Source organism: Callithrix jacchus, chromosome 10, assembly GCF_049354715.1.
Source record: "Callithrix jacchus isolate 240 chromosome 10, calJac240_pri, whole genome shotgun sequence".
In the NCBI taxonomy this organism is placed as follows: domain Eukaryota; kingdom Metazoa; phylum Chordata; class Mammalia; order Primates; family Cebidae; genus Callithrix; species Callithrix jacchus.
The window spans coordinates 62198032-62215603 of NC_133511.1; the positions used below are offsets into that span (position 1 = coordinate 62198032).

A 17572-nucleotide genomic window follows, 5' to 3' on the forward strand; every position below is an offset into this window, starting at 1 on the left:
TGTCTGTTTATTCTCTATCAGTTCCCACCTTTGTTCCAGTTTCTTTTGCTTCAGAATACATCTTCAGTCATGATAAAGCATGCCCAAAACTTAATAGCAAAAGGTAACCTTTTTATTTTACTCACAGATTGTGTGGGTCAGGAATTCAGAGAGGGTATTACAGGAGAACTTGTTTCTGCTCCCCAGTGTCTGGGGCCCCAGCTGGGAAGGCTTGAATGGTTCAGAGTGACTTGACTGCTAGGAACTGCGATCCTCTGAAAGCATCACTTACATACTGTCACCAGGGCTGGGATGACTCAAAGGCTCTGCTCAGCTGCAGTTGTTGACAGAGCACCTACCAGTGCCCAGGCTTCCTCTCATGGCAGTCTCTAAGCAATCAGACTGCTTACATGGTGCTCATGGGCTCCAAAAGTGAATGTCTTAGTGACCAAGATGAAAATGTCATAGTCTTTTTTAGGGACCTAGCCCTAGAAGTCTCATAGTGTTACTTTGGCCATACTTGATTTATTAAAGGCGTCTCAAGTCCATTCAGATTCATGGAAAGGGAACATAGACTCCCAACATCTTGGTAGATGGATTGTCAAAGAATTTGTGGCCATTTTAGTTTTTAATCTTATTTATTTTTTTATTTATAAGCAGAGTCTCACTCTGTCACCAGGCTGGAATGCAGTGGTATGATCTCGGTTCATTGCAGCCTCCACCTCCCACGTTTAAGCAATCCTTCCACAGGTGCATGACACCACATCCAGCTAATTTTTCTATTTTTTTTGTAGAGATGGTGTTGCACCATGTTGCCTAGGCTGGTCATTTTTTAAAACTGCCACAATAATATTTATTTTTTAGGATAAAGTCTCCTTTGAATCTTTTCAAAGGTCAACTTCCTAATCAGGGCTCTTTGAGTCAATATTTCATCTTTCAGAGTACTGCCCACTCCCTGTTTCTGCCTGGAAATCTTATTTGGTCAAGTCAGGGATTTTATCTGCATTATTGATTTCCAGATCTTTGTCAATCTAGAACAGTGTCTGGCAAACTGTTGATGTTTAATACATATCACTGACTATGTAATGCTTACTATGTATTTGTGTGAAAGAGAAGAGGATATCTATATGGATATATATATTGGTATCTGTGTGGTATTTTCTACTTCAATATCTAATTTCTAATGTATTCCTGAATCACTTACGGAAACTAATTCTGCCTTTGGGAGTGATGTGCACAAACCCACTGTTGGAGGAGATTGTGGTATTGGACATCTGTCTCAAACTCTCCATAAACTGAGAATGTTTTGCTCCAACCATAGGCCTCTATTGGGCCACCAGTCTCTTAGCAATTTCTTTTTTTTTTTTTTTTTTCGAGATGGAGTCTTATTCTGTCACCCAGGCTGGAGTGCAGTGCTGTGATCTCTCCTCACTGCAACTTCCGCCTCCCTGGTTCAAGCGATTCTCATGCATGAGCCTCCCGAGTAGCTGGGATTACAGGCATGTGCCACCACACCCAGATAATTTTTATTTTCTTTTTTATAGATATGGGTCTCACTATGTTTCCCAGGCTGGTGTCAAACTTGGGGCCTCAAGTGATCCTCCTGCCGTGGCTTCCCAAAGGAACAATTCTTTTTATGAGGCTGTTTAAGGCCTCCTTATAAGTTGGGCTTATACTTATAAGTAAGTGAGAGATCACTTGTTTACAGCTTGCTGTTGTGGACTAGAAAGTAATAGCCTTGCCAAGTCCGGTTTCATTTGTTTCAAACCCTTTGTAAACCAAGGGAATAGATGCAAAGTATCTCATTTTCATGAACTTCCATATCAGGGTTTTCTATTAACTGAATTTGTGATTGGTGAGCTTTGAGCCAGGGAGTACAGTTCTCTTTTGTTATTGCACGTGCTGTGTGTGGTGTTAACATAAACTGTACCCTAAAGCTGCCTGGTCCTGAACTACTGAATTTACATGGTGGTACATACAAAAGGCTCTGTGTTATGCTGAAAAGAACAAAGTATTATCTTACCCATTATGCAACAAATGTCTGAAATGCTTGCCATGTGCACGAACTTGGGCTAGGCATTAGGAGGGATAAAGGTATAACAAAGAATGATATTAAACTGATAATACTAGTAACCTGTGGGGGTTTGGGTGGCGAGGATGATAAAAGGGGCTTCAACTTTATGATTTTTTAAAAATAACAGCTTTGTTTAGATATAAATCACATACCGTAAAAGTCATTCTTTAAAAGTGTACATATTCATTGTTTTTAGTACATTTGCGCACTTGTACAACCATCACCACTGTTTTCAGAACATCCTCATCTGAAAAGAAAACCACATGCTTCTCTCTGTCAAAAGGTAGAGAAGAACATGGAGTTGTTCTTCATGTCAGTCTCAGATGTTTCCCCCAAAGTGAAATATCATTTTTCTTGTTCTGATCTCAGAACATGTTGTTTGAGACTCTCTCTTGGCACATAACATTCTGCCAAGAAACTAGGAGCATGAACACCTCTCTTCTGCTAGTCTAGGAAGACCATGGGAGCAAAGACTAGGTCTTATGCTCCTAATTTACCATCTGTTGAGTAAATGCTTAATATGTACTCATTAAATATCACTTTGAATTCTATTAACATTCTTAGACTTTTTAGGAAGATTTCTAGAATAAACATCTTTTCTGACCAACACATCCCTAGTTCATTTCTCTGTTAGGTGGAGTTTCTCATTCTTCTGTTTCTACCCAAAGAAGTATGATTTAAAGCAAGGTAAGAGTCAACTTTCTCTGTTGTGTGCTCACTCACTCTCACTCTTTACTCTCTGTCTGTCTCTCTGTCTCTTTTTAACAAAACAAAAAGTAAGCAGAATTGATGGTGGGAATAGAATCATTGCATTTACTAATTTTGAAGTTATGTTCTCTAAGGATAACATAACTGAGGCAGAAGGTTGTTAGAGAACATTTGGATAAAGATAAGAGAAATTATGTTCCGGGAATATATTGTGAGTCCCCTCTATAAACAATATGAGGCCAGGCACAGTGACTCACACCTGTAATCCCAGCTTTTTTGGAGGCTGAGGCAGGAGGATCACTTGAGCCCAGCAGTTCAAGACCAGCCTAGGCATTTCCACAAAAATTTTTTTTAAATACCTGGGCATGGTGGCACATCTCTGTAGTCCCAGCTATCCAGGAGGTTGAGGTTGGAGGATTTTCTGAGCTCAGGAGGTTGAGGTAGGAAGATTGCCCAAGCCCAGAAATTTGAGGCTGCACTGACCGGTGATGACACCACTACACTCCAGCCTACATGGCAGAGTGAGACTGTCTCAAAAAAACAATGTGGAGGCCAGGCACAGTGGCTCGCACTTGTGATCTCAGCACTTTGGGAGGCTGAGGCAGATGGGTCTCTTGAAGTCAGGACTTCAGGACCAGTCTGGCCAACAAGGAGAAACCCCATCTCTACTAAAAAATACAAAAATTAGCCTGGTATGGTGGTGCATGCCTGTAGTCCCAGCTACTTGGAAGGCTAAGGCACAAGAATTGCTTGAACCCAGGAATCAGAGACTGCAGTGAGCCAAAATTGCACCACTGCACTCCAGCCTGGACTCCGGCTCAAAAGAAAAAAATGCAGTCATAATTTATTATTCAGTTTATGCGTATATTGAGCACTTATTATATGGAGCACTCTCCTGTGCATTTCTTATTTATTAGTTAACCTTCACTTTTATTTTCTCCATTTTGTGGATAAGAAACTAAGGAATGGGATATTTAGGAATATTGCAAAAGTTGTCTCCATTAAAATTAACCAAATTTTGACCCCAGGCAGTCCTACTCTAATACCTAGTTGGTGTCTCTATATAAAATGAACTCAGTTTGAATCCTGACTCTACTATTTAATAGGAATATAGCTTTGGATAAGTAATCTAATCTCTCTGAGCCTCACTTTCTACATGGGGTAGTTGGCAGATTGTGAGTAAAGCTCCTTATTTTATTGTGATTCTCTTCTGCCATTTATTTGTAGATTTTTCTTGCTGTGTACAGTCTGTCAATAGCAGGATAATGAGAGTAATGGCAGATTTCAACTATTTGGTTATGTAATGATTAAGCAATTCTACATATTCTTTTCTGTTATGTTAACAACTTTGCTTTCTCAACCCACTGAAACTGTAACTGTGGACTTAATTCTGACCAAGTGGTAAGGATTTTGGTGATACAAACTTGATGAGAACTTGATAATGTGATGGTCAGTTTAGTTTGTTAGCAGTGAAGAGCAAGAATATCGTACCCTAGGCTTTAGAAATGCATATTTCAGAAAGTGTATCTGAAAACCTTGACCGATGCTAGTACATCTAGAGAAGATGACATCCTAAGGGATCATGTGGGAAACATGCCAGATAAGGAGTAGTTGGACCCTCAGAGGTCTTATGATGTGAGGGAAAGAAGAGTTGTTGTTTTTTTTTTTTTAAAGAAGAGAAAAAGAAGATAATCCTTGCAGTGGCTCACACAGAATCTAAAGTAGGAGGACTGCTTAAGCCCAGCAGTTCTAGGCTGCAGTGAACTATGATCTAGCCACTGCATTCCAGCCTGGGTGACAAAGTGAGACCCCACCTCATTCATTCATTCGTTTGTTCATTTATTTATTTATTTATTTATTTGGGTAACAAAATTCTGTTTAATGTCTAAATCTAATATTAAACATATCATTTTCCTTTAAAAGTATAATTTTATGAAATACATAGAAATCTTGGCTAACATTTATAAACCAGGATCTGACATAGATGTAAACCCAGGCCTTCCAAATTCCTTTGATAGCACATTATCTTTTCATAAGAGATAATCACTGTGGCCAGTAGGGAAGAGAAGAAAACCAATAACATCAGTAAACAATTTCCATCTGGCCTGGCTTTAACTGGGGTCATTACTCTAAGACATATGACTTACTTTGCTCTGGCACATCAGGATGTTCCCTCCTGATATTAGCTGTACACCAAAGCTAAGAGATCTCTGGGCTCTCCTTGCCATTCTCAATAAATCAGTTTTGCAAAATCTCCAGGCCTTCTTGCACAGTATTGAGGCATATAGAGTTGTGGCTGATCAGTCATAAAGACAGGCTTCCCTTTAGGCTCTGCAGCATATAGCATCAGTTTGAAAGCCTCCATCCAGTGCACATAATGAAAGTCAGAAAAAGACCACACCACTTATATGTGCTTTCTACAAAGAAACAGATACCTGGGTGAGAGCCAAGACTGCCTCCCTCATCATTTCATTTTATATGTCTGTGTTGACAGAGTCAGCAAGAGGAGATATATCAAGTGTTCACAAAGTCCCTAGGTCCATCCTTGTAGTCAGACCTTCCCTTGCTACTTGTAATTTCTTGACAGAAGACATTGTGATAGTGGGTACTCAGGAAAGAAGCAACTAGAATGGGGCACTTCTCCCAGGGCAAACATTGAATCCTCTTTCTGTTACAGAGTAAAGTTCCCTGAGTCCTGGTCTTGGTTGTTCACATAGTTAGAATGATAGCTATTGAAACTGTTTCTAACTTAGTAATTCTCTCTGAACTCCCTTGAGAGGGCCGAGGTACTCTTATTTTCCATCTCTCCTGACAAAGAATAAAGAATGAGACTAAGAGTCTTGACTATCGTATATCTGTCAAGCACCTGATACCTGAAGAATTTAGATGACTGGGGTTGGGGAAGATTTGAATAACTGGATATATACATATAGATAGATAGGCAAAGATATCTCATAGCTACATTTTCACTTTTTTATTTGTAAAATACTCATTATGTATCAGTCTGGTGCTAGGCACTGAAGATGTACTGCTGAATAAGACACACAAAAAGGTTAGATTCCTTTTTGCGAACTATAACATGTACCCCTCCCAAATGTTCTATTCATGACAGATTCCTATCATTGGGTGCCTTGTAATTTTGTATTCTTTTATCATTTCTAAGGTCAAGCTCCGTATGGTTAACTTTCCTTAATTTACAGACATTGGACATGCTTCCCGTCTTCTGTGGAGTTTCTGGTGCCTAAGAAGGGTCAACCGCCTACCAAAGTTTCTCCTGTATACACTACAAGTGTAAGGCTGCTTACCTGTTTGAGTTCTGTGGTGTTTAATAAGGTGGGATTTGTGAATGAATGTTTTCCACAATCATATTTAAAGGGCTTCTCTCCTGTGTGAATTCTTTGGTGTGTGTGTAGATTTGTGTCATGACTGAAGCTTTTCCTACACCATGGGCATCTGTATGAGTTTATTCCTTGAGGTGTCATGAAGTGCCTATTAAGATCTGAACTCCATCTAAACCTCCTGTTACATTGTTGACATTTATAGGGTTTCTCTTCAGTGTGAATTCTCTGGTGCTTAATAAGATCAGAGCTAACTCTGAAGCTTTTCCCACAGTCCTGACATTTAAAAGGTTTCTCTCCTGTGTGGCCTCTTCCATGAAGATCCATAAGTTTTGGAAGCTGTTACTTACAAGTTGTAAGTTTTTTTCTTCTTTGGAAAAGCTTGGTGCCATTCCTATACCCTGTGTGTATCACCATGATTTTCCCTGCCCATTGTTTTCTGGGCAATTTTCACTCTGGTCTTTTTTGTTACTTTGTATCCTGGTGTTTGTATTTCAGATGCAGAAACAGACATAGGATAATCATTTCCAAGGTCATTTTTTAGCTTTAACCCTAGTCTCATAGATATATCCTGCATTACAGCATTGTAGAGTCTTCTCAGGAGGATCCAATAATTGCCATTCTTCCTCAGAAAAGTACACAGCTACATCTTCAAATGTCAACCAACTCTGGGACTCAGGCCAGATGAGCTCAGATGCTATCTTCCAGTCTTTGGTGCTTTTCTGCCCAGAAAGGGCTAAAATCTGTTGGACATGCATAGCTCTTTCATATACAGTCTGGGTTTCTTTGAGAGTATTCCAGCCCAGCTGTTCTTGTAGTACCCAGTATGTATTTCAATATTCTTTTTGGAACAGACCCATTGGTTGGGGCTCTGATGGCTTCCACTTGAAGCCTGGGGCCCACTGCTGTTCCTCCCAAGAGCACTGCCTCCTTTCCCAGCTCATGGGCTGCAACCCCATTCTTTGTTTCACCAGGTTCTCTCTGCAAGTGTTCCACCAGGACCAGAGCCTGTTTGACATGCTGTGGATGATGCTTCTGCACCCAGTTCTGGGTCTCTTTGGGCAGAATGGTCAGGAACTGCTCTAGCACTACCATTTCCAAGATTTGATTTTTTGAGTGGCTCTCTGGCCTCAGCCACTGATAGCATAATTTCTGAGGCTAGGGCTGGGCATGGTGGTCCCACATGCTATAATCCCAGCACTTTGGGAGGTTGAGGTGGATGGAAGCACAAAGTCAGGAGTTCAAGACCAGCCTGGCCAAAATGGTGAAACTCTGTCTCTACTAAAAAACAAAAATTAGCCAGGTGCAGTGGCAGGCACCTCTCATCCCAGCTACTCAGGAGGCTGAGGGCGGGAGAATCACTTGAACCTGGGCGGCAGAGATTGCAGTGAGCCAAAATTGCACCACTGCACTCCAGCCTGGGTGACAGAGTAAGACACCCTCTCAAAAAAAAAAAATTTCTGAAGTTGGTTGATAGCCTCAAGCGGTCCAGTTGCTTCATAATATCGGAAGCTCCAGAAGTTCCTGCAAGCACTGGTCGGAACCAAGACTCTCTATTTGCGTGCTGTATTTTGTACTCTGACGGGAGTTCTCTTTCACAGACCTATTAGTCTCCCACACAGCCCCCATATGGGAGATCAAGCATGCATCTGCCTTCAGCTCTCTCATTATCATTTGCTCTAGGAACAGTTTTACTCCTGTGTGTAACATTGACACCCACCTGGTGCCACCTTTGACAAATCAGGGTGCATCAGGATTGGTACAAAATCAATGAATAGATCTTTTTCCCAAGGATACGTCAGTCAGCTCTGGCTTCCCTGGAGGCCACATTCCTCTTCCTCTGCTCACCTGTGCCTCTGTTGCCACGCCTCTCTGCTGCTCTGGTCAGTGAAGCTCTCCACTCCTGCGCCACTGAAAAGTGATGTCAGGAAAGCACACGATGCCTGGCAAGTGAAGGTCCAGGATTTTAGGAGCATTGGAAAGGGCCTTAGAAGATCAATTCCCCCATTCAATCCCTCACCTCCTGGAGACCTTACCCTGACACTATTTCTGGATCGAGGTCTGTGGCCATTCATTCATTGAATTAATTGAGACAGGGTCTGGCTCTGTCACCCAGGCTGGAGTGCAGTGGCACAATCTCAGCTCACTGTAACCTCTGCCTTCTGGGCTGAAGCCATCCTTCCACTTCAGCCTCCCGAGTAGCATGCATTAGAGGAACACACCAACAAGCCTGGCTAATTTTTTTTTTTTTTTTTTTTAGTAGAGACAGGGTTTGCCATGTTGCCTGGTCTCAAATTCCTGGGCTTAAGTGATTTGCCTGCCTTTGCCTCTCAAAGTCTTAGGATTATACACATGAGCCACCACACCCTGCCGAGACGCCACTTCTTAAAAAAAAAACAATGTAAAGAAAAAGACATTGATGTAGCTATGCTGTTCCTGTGTTTTAGTGTTTGAATTAATGAATTTTTTAATCTTAAACCTAGTTTTCCTGGAAATGGGAGTATTCCCTACTTGCCAGGCATGACTTACAGACTTCTCTGCAAGATTATTTCTTTTCTTTTTTTTTTTTTGAGATGGAGTTTTGCTCTTGTTGCCCAGGCTGGAGTGCAATGATGCAATCTCAGCTCACCATAACCTCCGCTTCTCGGGTTCAAGTGATTGTTTTCCAAGTCAGACAAAGGATACACTAAATGTGTTTTCTAAAAAAAACCTTAGTCTAGGGAATCTGAGAGGCCAGAAACCTTCACCATGAGTAAACTAATCATGGCTCATAACCTCTAGTTTTGATCTCATACTGTTGATTTTTAATGGAGTTCCTTGTTTTAGTAACAAGTAACATAAATGTTTTCTGCTCCCAGATCTGCAGGGACTTTATTAAAATTGGAGGAGCAATATTTGACAGTCTTTTGAACATTTAGAAAAATAGGGTTTATTGTGGCTAAGTCCAAAGGGTCTCATGATTACAACTGACTGAAAAGGAAGGAATGCGTTGCCTTCCAAGTGTGGTGACTTGAACAGGACTGCAATACACAGCGACTTACATAACTGCTGTTCTTAGGCCGGGCGCGGTGGCTCACGCCTGTAATCCCAGCACTTTGGGAGGCCGAGGTGGGTGGATCACGAGTTCAAGAGATCAAGACCATCCTGGTCAACATGGTGAAACCCCGCCTCTACTAAAAATACAAAAAATTAGCTGGGCATGGTGGTACGTGCCTGTAATCCCAGCTACTCAGGAGGCTGAGGCAGGAAAATTGCCTGAACCCAGGAGGCGGAGGTTGCGGTGAGCCGAGATCGCGCCATTGCACTCCAGCCTGGGTAACAAGAGCGAAACTCCGTCTCAAAAATAAATAAATAAATAAATAAATAACTGCTGTTCTTAAAAGGTCTATTAGGCATAAAAGTGTAAATATCCCTATTGTTATATACACCAGGAAAAAAAGCATAACTCAGGTCTTTGAGAATCCAGGAAAGCTTTGTTTTAGAATATTGTCCCAGCAGAAGAGGGCCAAGGAAATGTAGGCTTTTGCTGAGTGCCTACAGGATGCCTCTCACTAGGGATGTAAATGATACTGTCCTTGGCCTTCAGGAGCCAGGTGTAGAAGGAAATCAATCAATCGATGGTAACTGAGAGCCACTGACATGCTGCAATTCCAACATAAACCAAGTGCCATGAGAGCTCAGAGGAGGGTACAGCTAATTGGGAATAATCAGAGAAGGCTTCAGGGCCTGGTTTCATCAACCAGGTCTTGAGGGATCAGTAAAACTTGGACAAGAAGAGAACAAAGGTATTTTAGCCAGAGGGAAAGGCTTGTGAAACTTGTTACTGACATACTGGAATGATCAGGATGGAGTTGATGTGTGAGAGAAGTGGTGGGACTAGCATGGCCAGGGTATGAAGACTCTAGTATGTTATGTGAAGGGGTTATAGCTCTTATTCTTTAAGCAGCAGGGAATTGTGAAGTATGTAGGTTTTAAGGGCCTGACCTCACACGTGTGACACAACTACCTCTGGTTCCCTAATTAAATAATTTGAGAAATACTCCATACTATATTTCTTTTTCGTGATGACTATGTACATAGCTGCATTGGAAGCTCTGAAATGATAAACTCATTTAACTGATTTAACACAGGGTTAAACAGGGTCAAATGTGCTCAAACATGGAACACTTTTTATCTCTTAGTTTTTAGTAACATGTTTAGGACATTTAATAGAGGGAAAGGAGGAAGAGGAAGAAACAGGTTTATAGGGAAATAAAGGAAAGAAACTTGCTCACTAATCTATCAGTATTTGACAGTAGGAGGTGGGAGGAGGAAGAGCCATTTCTTAAATCTAAAGACAGTTCTGTACTAGGAGTAAGGTAGTCTAAGTTCTTATTCTGCCCTTGCTGTTAATAAGCTCTGTGCTCTTGGCCAGTTCACTACTTTTTTGAGACTCATATCTCAAGACACAGATAATACTACTTGATCACAGGTTAGTTGGGTTCCATTTTAAGTGCTTTACATGCATTAGCTCATTAAATCCTCAAATCAAACCTAAAGTTAGATTTTCATTTCAAACATAAGAAAACTGAAGAATTGGCTGGGCGAGGTGGCTCATTCATGCCTGTAATCCCAGCACTTTGGGAGGCCAAGGCAGGCAGATCATGAGGTCAAGAATTCAAGACCAGCCTGGCCAATATGATGAAACTCCATCTCTAGTAAAAATACAAAAATTAGCGGGGCCTAGTGGTGCACACCTGTAGTCTCAGCTACTTGGGAGGCTGAGGCAGGAGAATCACTTGAACCCAGGAGACAGAGGTTGCAGTGAGCTGAGATTGTGCCGCTATACTGTAGCCTGGGTGACAAAGTGAGACTCCATCTCAAAAAAAAAAAAAAAAAAAAAGAAAACTAAGGAATTCAGAGATTAAAGAAGCTATTCTGGACCATCCATCTCAGCTTCTATTAAATAGAGCTGCTGAGATAGATGGGAGATGGGACATTTTCAGTGTAAGAAACAAGGGCACAGAAGTGAAAAGGAGCAGGTAATCTTTAAGGAACCACATGTATAATTTGGTATTATCAACTTTAGGTAGTGAGATTCAGAAAATATGATTAAGTAGTCTATTTGAGTACAAAGCTTGAGTATGGCCATCTGGGAGACACTGACTCCAAATGAATGGGGTCAGAATTTCAAAGTAGCGAAGGTAAGGTTTCACTTACATAGGCAGAGACAGAGAAACTGTAAGCAGATTATGACATTACCCATACAAGGCCAGTGTATATGTTACAGTGACTTGATTGGTTACAGATTCCTACATTCCAAGGAAGATTACTCCATCAGGAGGGACAATAGTCTGAGAGGGTCTTATCTTTGGTGCCATTTGGTCTTAATTATGGGGGAATAATGGGGGCAGAAGTTGGAGCTGCATGCCACGTGACTCAGGCTGCATAGCCACATTCCTCTCAAGGTTCCGAATAATTTAAAGTTCCAGCTGCTTTCAGTTTGAATTATTTAATTTCACAGTATGGAGCGCACTTGGAAGTGTGGTAGGAGACAAGAGTGGAAAATGTCGGTTTAGGCCACGTTGTAGAAGCCTTTGAATGCTGTTTTATTTGCATTTTATTCTGCAGCTATTTGGGAGTCTTTATCATCACAATTTTCAAATGAGGCCTTAGAAATGTTCTCATTCGGCCGGGCGTGGTGGCTCCTGCCTGTAATCCCAGCACTTTGGGAGGCCGAGGCGGGTGGATCATGAGGTCAAGAGATCGAGACCATCCTGGTCAGCATGGTGAAACCCCGTCTCTACTAAAAAAATACAAAAAATTAGCTGGGCATGGTGGTGTGTGCCTGTAATCCCAGCTACTCAGGAGGCTGAGGCAGGAGAACTGCCTGAACCCAGGAGGCGGAGGTTGAGCTGAGATCGCGCCATTGCACTCCAGCCTGGGTAAGGAGCCAAACTCCGTCTCAAAAAAAAAAAAGAAATGTTCTCATTCAATGTCATACACAATTATTTTATATTCCACTAAGCAGGGGAGTAAATGAAAGTGCTTGTAGACTTACTTGGACCTGAATTTATAGTCCGTCACTCTCCTGCATATACAAATGAAACTTGGGTAAAGAATTTCTAACACTTCTTCATAATCAGCTCTAGCTTTGAATCACTTTTTAATTCATTGGCCATATTTGCCTACAGAATAACTGCCCTACATGCCATCAAGAGTATTGATGGTGCAACATTTCTTAGAAATGATTCAACATTGTCTTCAAATTTTTCTTTCAAGTCACTGACACGTATTTTGCAAGTTTCAACTTTGGCACTTTCTTGGTCTTACTAGAAGATCTTAGCAAACAGTCTCACAACTACTGAAATTCATGTTTCTCCCTGAAATGGCCCTTGTTTTATTTGTTCAGGGTTGTATTTGTCCAGTCACAATGCCAGACCTGACAACCAAGTACACCCTTGTGCAGGCAATGGCAACTGTGTCCTGACTGCAGCTTAACTGTAAGACACTATCAACAGTAAGAAACACTCTGATTTTGATGTTAAAATAGAATTGAATTTGAATTAATGAAATATAATAACCTGTTGAAAATCTTATGATGGTGAAGGTATCAGGATGCATTTGCACACTGTTGTCAGTCCAGCCAGTAGGAAATCTGTCTTGTCGATCGGCTGTGTGAGAAAACCCTTTCCTAAAGAGAAATCTTACCTTTTTTATTTCCCTGTTATTTTGAATTTATACTTACTAAGGAGGAAACCAAGGCAAGAAAGACAGCCAAGGACATTTTAATTGAGTCAAGAGAGACTTACTTTTAATCAAGTCTTGTGTGTTCTGGAAAGTGCCTTGAGATCTTTTAATAATCTTGCAAATCAGCATTTCAATTTGGTACTCAGGATGAGTGATTAGAAGTCATTGACAAACTAGCTAGCTTCATTGTGGAGAATAGCTGAAGTCTCTGGAGAACCACAGTCTTAAATTAGACTGAAGAAGTGTGAGATCACAGCAGGAAGTAATGTGAACAGGAGGAGTTATTGATCAGATGGTTCAGAGAGCTAGACGATCTTAATAACTTGATTATTCCAATTTTCCTTTTATGTAACGAACACTTATTGATTGCTTCTCCTAAATTCATCTCCTTTCTCCTTCCTAGCAACACCTTAATTTCTGTTCAGACACGTGTGATTCTGGGGAAGCTGGCTCCGTCTATCCTATGCTTCAGGTTTGGCTAGTCAGAACATTCCATTCCCTCAGCCGCCATAATTATTTTGGATTGGGCATGTGATCTAAGCAGGTATAGTCTGAGTGTATTCTGGTTGGTATGGTGTGTGGATATAAGGCCTCTGTTCAGCCATATGATTTGGTTAAATATAAGAAGTGATTATGGGGCACAGTGGCTCGTGGTGATAATCCCAACTACTTGGGAGATGGAAGGCAAGAGGATTGCTTGAGGCCAGGAATTGAAGACAAGCCTGAGCATCATAGACCCCTGTCTCAAAGAAACAAAAAGTTACTATGAATCTTGTACTCTGATGCTAGGCTTCCAAAGAAGTTCACACTATCACAGATATGCAGTCACGGTGAAGTGGGGAAGAGAACCAGTGCCTTCACATCAGGGTTGCTGTGAGGATTGAATGGGATCTTTTGTTAACCACCTTGCAGAAAAGTCTGACATAAAATATAAATTCATGTTTTAAGGACTTTTGGAATTGCTAATGACAAAAACCAACTCAAGTAAACCTAAGAAATAGAAATGTAATGGTATGATAATAAGGAAGCTCAGAAAATTGAAGAACATTTTGTAGATACTAGGTGACCTTGGGCACACAATCATATTTGGTGCCCCAGGGGTGCTCATTGTGTCTCATACTGCTTGTCTGTAGTTGGCTTTCTTTTCTCCTGTAGGTAAGCTGTCTATAAGTGATAAGAAAGGAGGTAAATGGCAACCCTCTATCCTCTCATCTCTGTAATCCACAAGGCAAAGTCCTTACTTTAGAACTCCAAATTTAAAATTCTGGGGAAGGATACTGACAAAAGGGGTCAAAATTCTACCCCTGGACTAAGCCATTATGGCTAGGGGATTGGAGAACTATGGTTAGTCAGACTAGAGCTACGTGTAACTCACCTGACACTCACGTGGTAAGTGTGGAGAGGGTTGGAGAGGGATGAGCGACAGTCTCACTCAGAATCATGTTTGCATCTCATGAAGAGATGCTTGTTTTACTGTCCAGCAGGAGAAAGGGAAGCAGTGCTGGATAGTAAAACAAGTGTCCAGTTATTTGATACTTGCTTTTTGTCTGAAGCTGATTCATCCTCCTTATCTCTTTAATAGGGAATGGGGGGAGGAAAATAGGAAAGTAGGAGAGAGCGAGTGAAGTGTAAATTTTATTGTGTACTTAACTATGTAGTAAGTAAACTTCGCAGGTAGGAGCCCATTGCATCTCATTTAATCTTTACTTACAAGGCTGTGAGATAGATAATATACCCATTGTCAGCCAGAAACAAGCTCAAGCTAAGAAACTAGCCCAGGACCATAAAACCTAAATGTTTTATGAGCCAGGAGCTAAAGCTGAGTCCACTTGTCTCCAAAGCATATTAGGCTTTTCTGTTGTACCATGTTCTTCAAAATAAAGTGAGTTAAACTATCTGGTCAACATGCCAGTCCCCTGTATTCCCTGCTACCGACTCAGTGTTTGTGTCCCCCAAAAACCATATGTTGAAATTCTAATCCCCAGTGTGATAGAATTTGGAGATGTGGCTTTTGGGAAATTAGATCATGAGAGTGGAGCCCTCATGGTGGGAATAGTGTCTTTATAAGAAGTGAACATACACACAAGAACTTGCATCCGCTCGCCTTTTTCTGCCATGTGAGGACACGGCAAGAAGGTAGCCATGTGTAAACCTGGAAGAGGGCTGCCTCCAGAATTGTGAGGCTATCTCAGTTATATCTGTGTATTAGGCTGTTCTTGCATTGCTAGAAATAAATACCTGAGACTGGATAATTTAAAAGGAGAATAGATTTAATCAGTTTACAGTTCCGAAGGCTTTACCAGAAGCGTGGCGCTGGCATCTGCTCAGCTTCTGGTGAAGCCTCAGGGAGCTTTCAATCATGGCAGAAGATGAAGGGGGAACAGGCACATCACATAGTGAAAGCAGGAGGAAGCATGAGAGAGTCGGGGTGACTGGAGGTGCCACACACTTTTAAATGGCCAGATCTCACAAGACTCATAGCACCAAGCCATGAGGGATCCATCCCATGATCCAAACACCCCTCCACCAGGCCCCACCTCCAGCACTGGGGATTACAGTTCAAAATGAGATTTGGGCAAGGACAAATCCAAATTATCAGTCTGTTGTTTAAGTCACCTAGTCTGTGGTAATTTGTTATAACAGCCCAAGCTGACTAAGACACTTCTCTAGTCACAGTGTAGGTGCCCCCCTCCAACTCTCCCTCATCATGAACCTAGATTAGGACTTGAAACCTAGGTTTTCCAGACTTATATGGTCAGTCTTGCCTTAGCCCACAGTAAACAAAGGATGTATTCCCCATCTTTTAAACAGAACAGAATGTGTGAAAACACATTTTCAAGTTTCACATATTCACAACTTTTTACTTAAAAGACGAAAAAGCTGCAGCAAGGGCTGGCTGGTCTGTATTTGAATCCCATTACTTACTAACTAGGCAAGTATTCTGCGTCTCAGTTTTTTCATCCTTAAAGTGAGGCTAATGATGGGCTTAGCTCATAGGGCTTGTGAGGATTGAGTTAATATATAAAGTGCTTGAACAGTATCTGGTACACAACAAGTACTGTCTCAGTGTTGGCTCTCTTTATTAGAAGTATTGTTATTCGGTATTAATGGGCTCTTATTAATGCCAAAACAGGCAGACTTTGCTTAAGGAATCTTCATTTTGCTGCTTGGGTTCACATCTGAGACAGAGCTGACTAGAATCTAAGGCAGAAATAAGCTATTTGTAGTCCAGGAAGTTCTAAGGAAGAAACAGTCTGCCTGCCTATCTGGTCCTGTTAATACACACATGATTAACATTTCCCCCATATTTCCCCTCTAATTATGCTTATGTTCTGATCTTTTGAACATGCAAGTTTAAATAAACTTTCCTCTGTTAGATTATGGGAAACAGTTAAATCTGGAATGCAGAGAGCTGCTGTATGCAAGGTACTGCAGGTGATTTGGCAGAAGGGTGATGTAAGGAATAGGACAGTCTGAGCACATCTGACAGGCACCAGAAGCCAATGGAGAGTCTGTGTGTGAAGCCTCTGAATGAAACGGAATATAGTTTCCTCTGTGAGGAGCTAGGACAACATGGCCCCCAAGGAAAATCTGAAGAGCACTCTGTGACTCACTAATCAATGAGTCAAAGAGGGAAATGGAAGGCTATTATCACTGACTATGTAAGCTTGACAAGTTTTGAGGTGGCCCAGTTCTGGGGCCCTTTCTTTGCCTCTCTCTAGTTTAATTCAGATTCTAGAATGGGATCTGAAACTCAGTTGTAATGGATAAATCTCAAGATGTATCCATTTGTCTCTGTATCAGTGGGCATATTGGGGACTATGCCTCTAGATTGCTGATCTGTTTATGTGTCTAATTTTACCATATATTTGCTGTACCAATAAATGCCTTTTTAATGTTAAACATTTTACAACAAATACTTCCACCATGTCTTTGTCACTGAAAAGACATTTTATATCAGAAAGAGCCTTAGATTTTTCAAACTGTATCTGAATCAAAAACTACTTCAATTAAGCTGTGCGCAAACTAAAAAACAAAACCCCACTTCAAAATGAAAGTGTGAATAGTCGAGGCCTTTGATTTAAAAAAATCTCACAAGAGAGACTGAGACTGTTTATAGTAGTTGTAGTTTAATTCAAATACCCAAATATTAGCAGGGCATGGTGGCATGCATCTGTAGTCCCAGCTACTTGGGAGGCTGAGGCAGAAGGAATGCTTGAGCCTGGGAGTTCTATGCTGCAGTGAACTATGATCGTGTCATTGCACTCCAGAATGGGTGACAGAGCAAGACCTTGCCTCTAAAGAAAATACAAAATAACCAAATACACAAAGATTGCAAAGTGTGCAGTTTGTGGCCTTCCCTTTGTTACCAGAGTACCTGTATGAAATAGAATTTTCATTACATGCTATAATTAAAGCAATATTTCTGTAGACTTGATGCTGTTCTTGATTTCAAGATCCAATTTAGCAACTGCTTTATGGCATTTGTTCCCCTCCCTACCCATCCACCTTGTTTTATGCATAGAATAAACCCTTGGCATGTTCTTTCTTAGTTCTTAGTTTCCTGGTGTCTAACTACTCTTTAGAAGAATAAGGGGTCTTACTTTTATATTTCTGTAAAGCTGTATGCCATTATATTACTTACTACATTGTATTTTAGTTGTCTATAATCTCTGTCCAACTCTAATAAAATAGCAAAACCTTAAAAGATAGGGACATTATTATTTATCTTTGTATTTTTAGC

General features: G+C 41.1%; 1 protein-coding gene and 1 pseudogene across 3 annotated transcripts in view; one reads left to right on the forward strand and one right to left on the reverse strand.

The window, feature by feature from the left end:
* Positions 1-17572, forward strand: part of GAB2 (GRB2 associated binding protein 2) — a 209631-nt gene that overhangs the window by 26392 nt on the left and 165667 nt on the right. The window lies entirely within an intron of this gene.
* Positions 5857-6959, reverse strand: LOC100406993 (zinc finger protein 75D pseudogene; annotated as a pseudogene).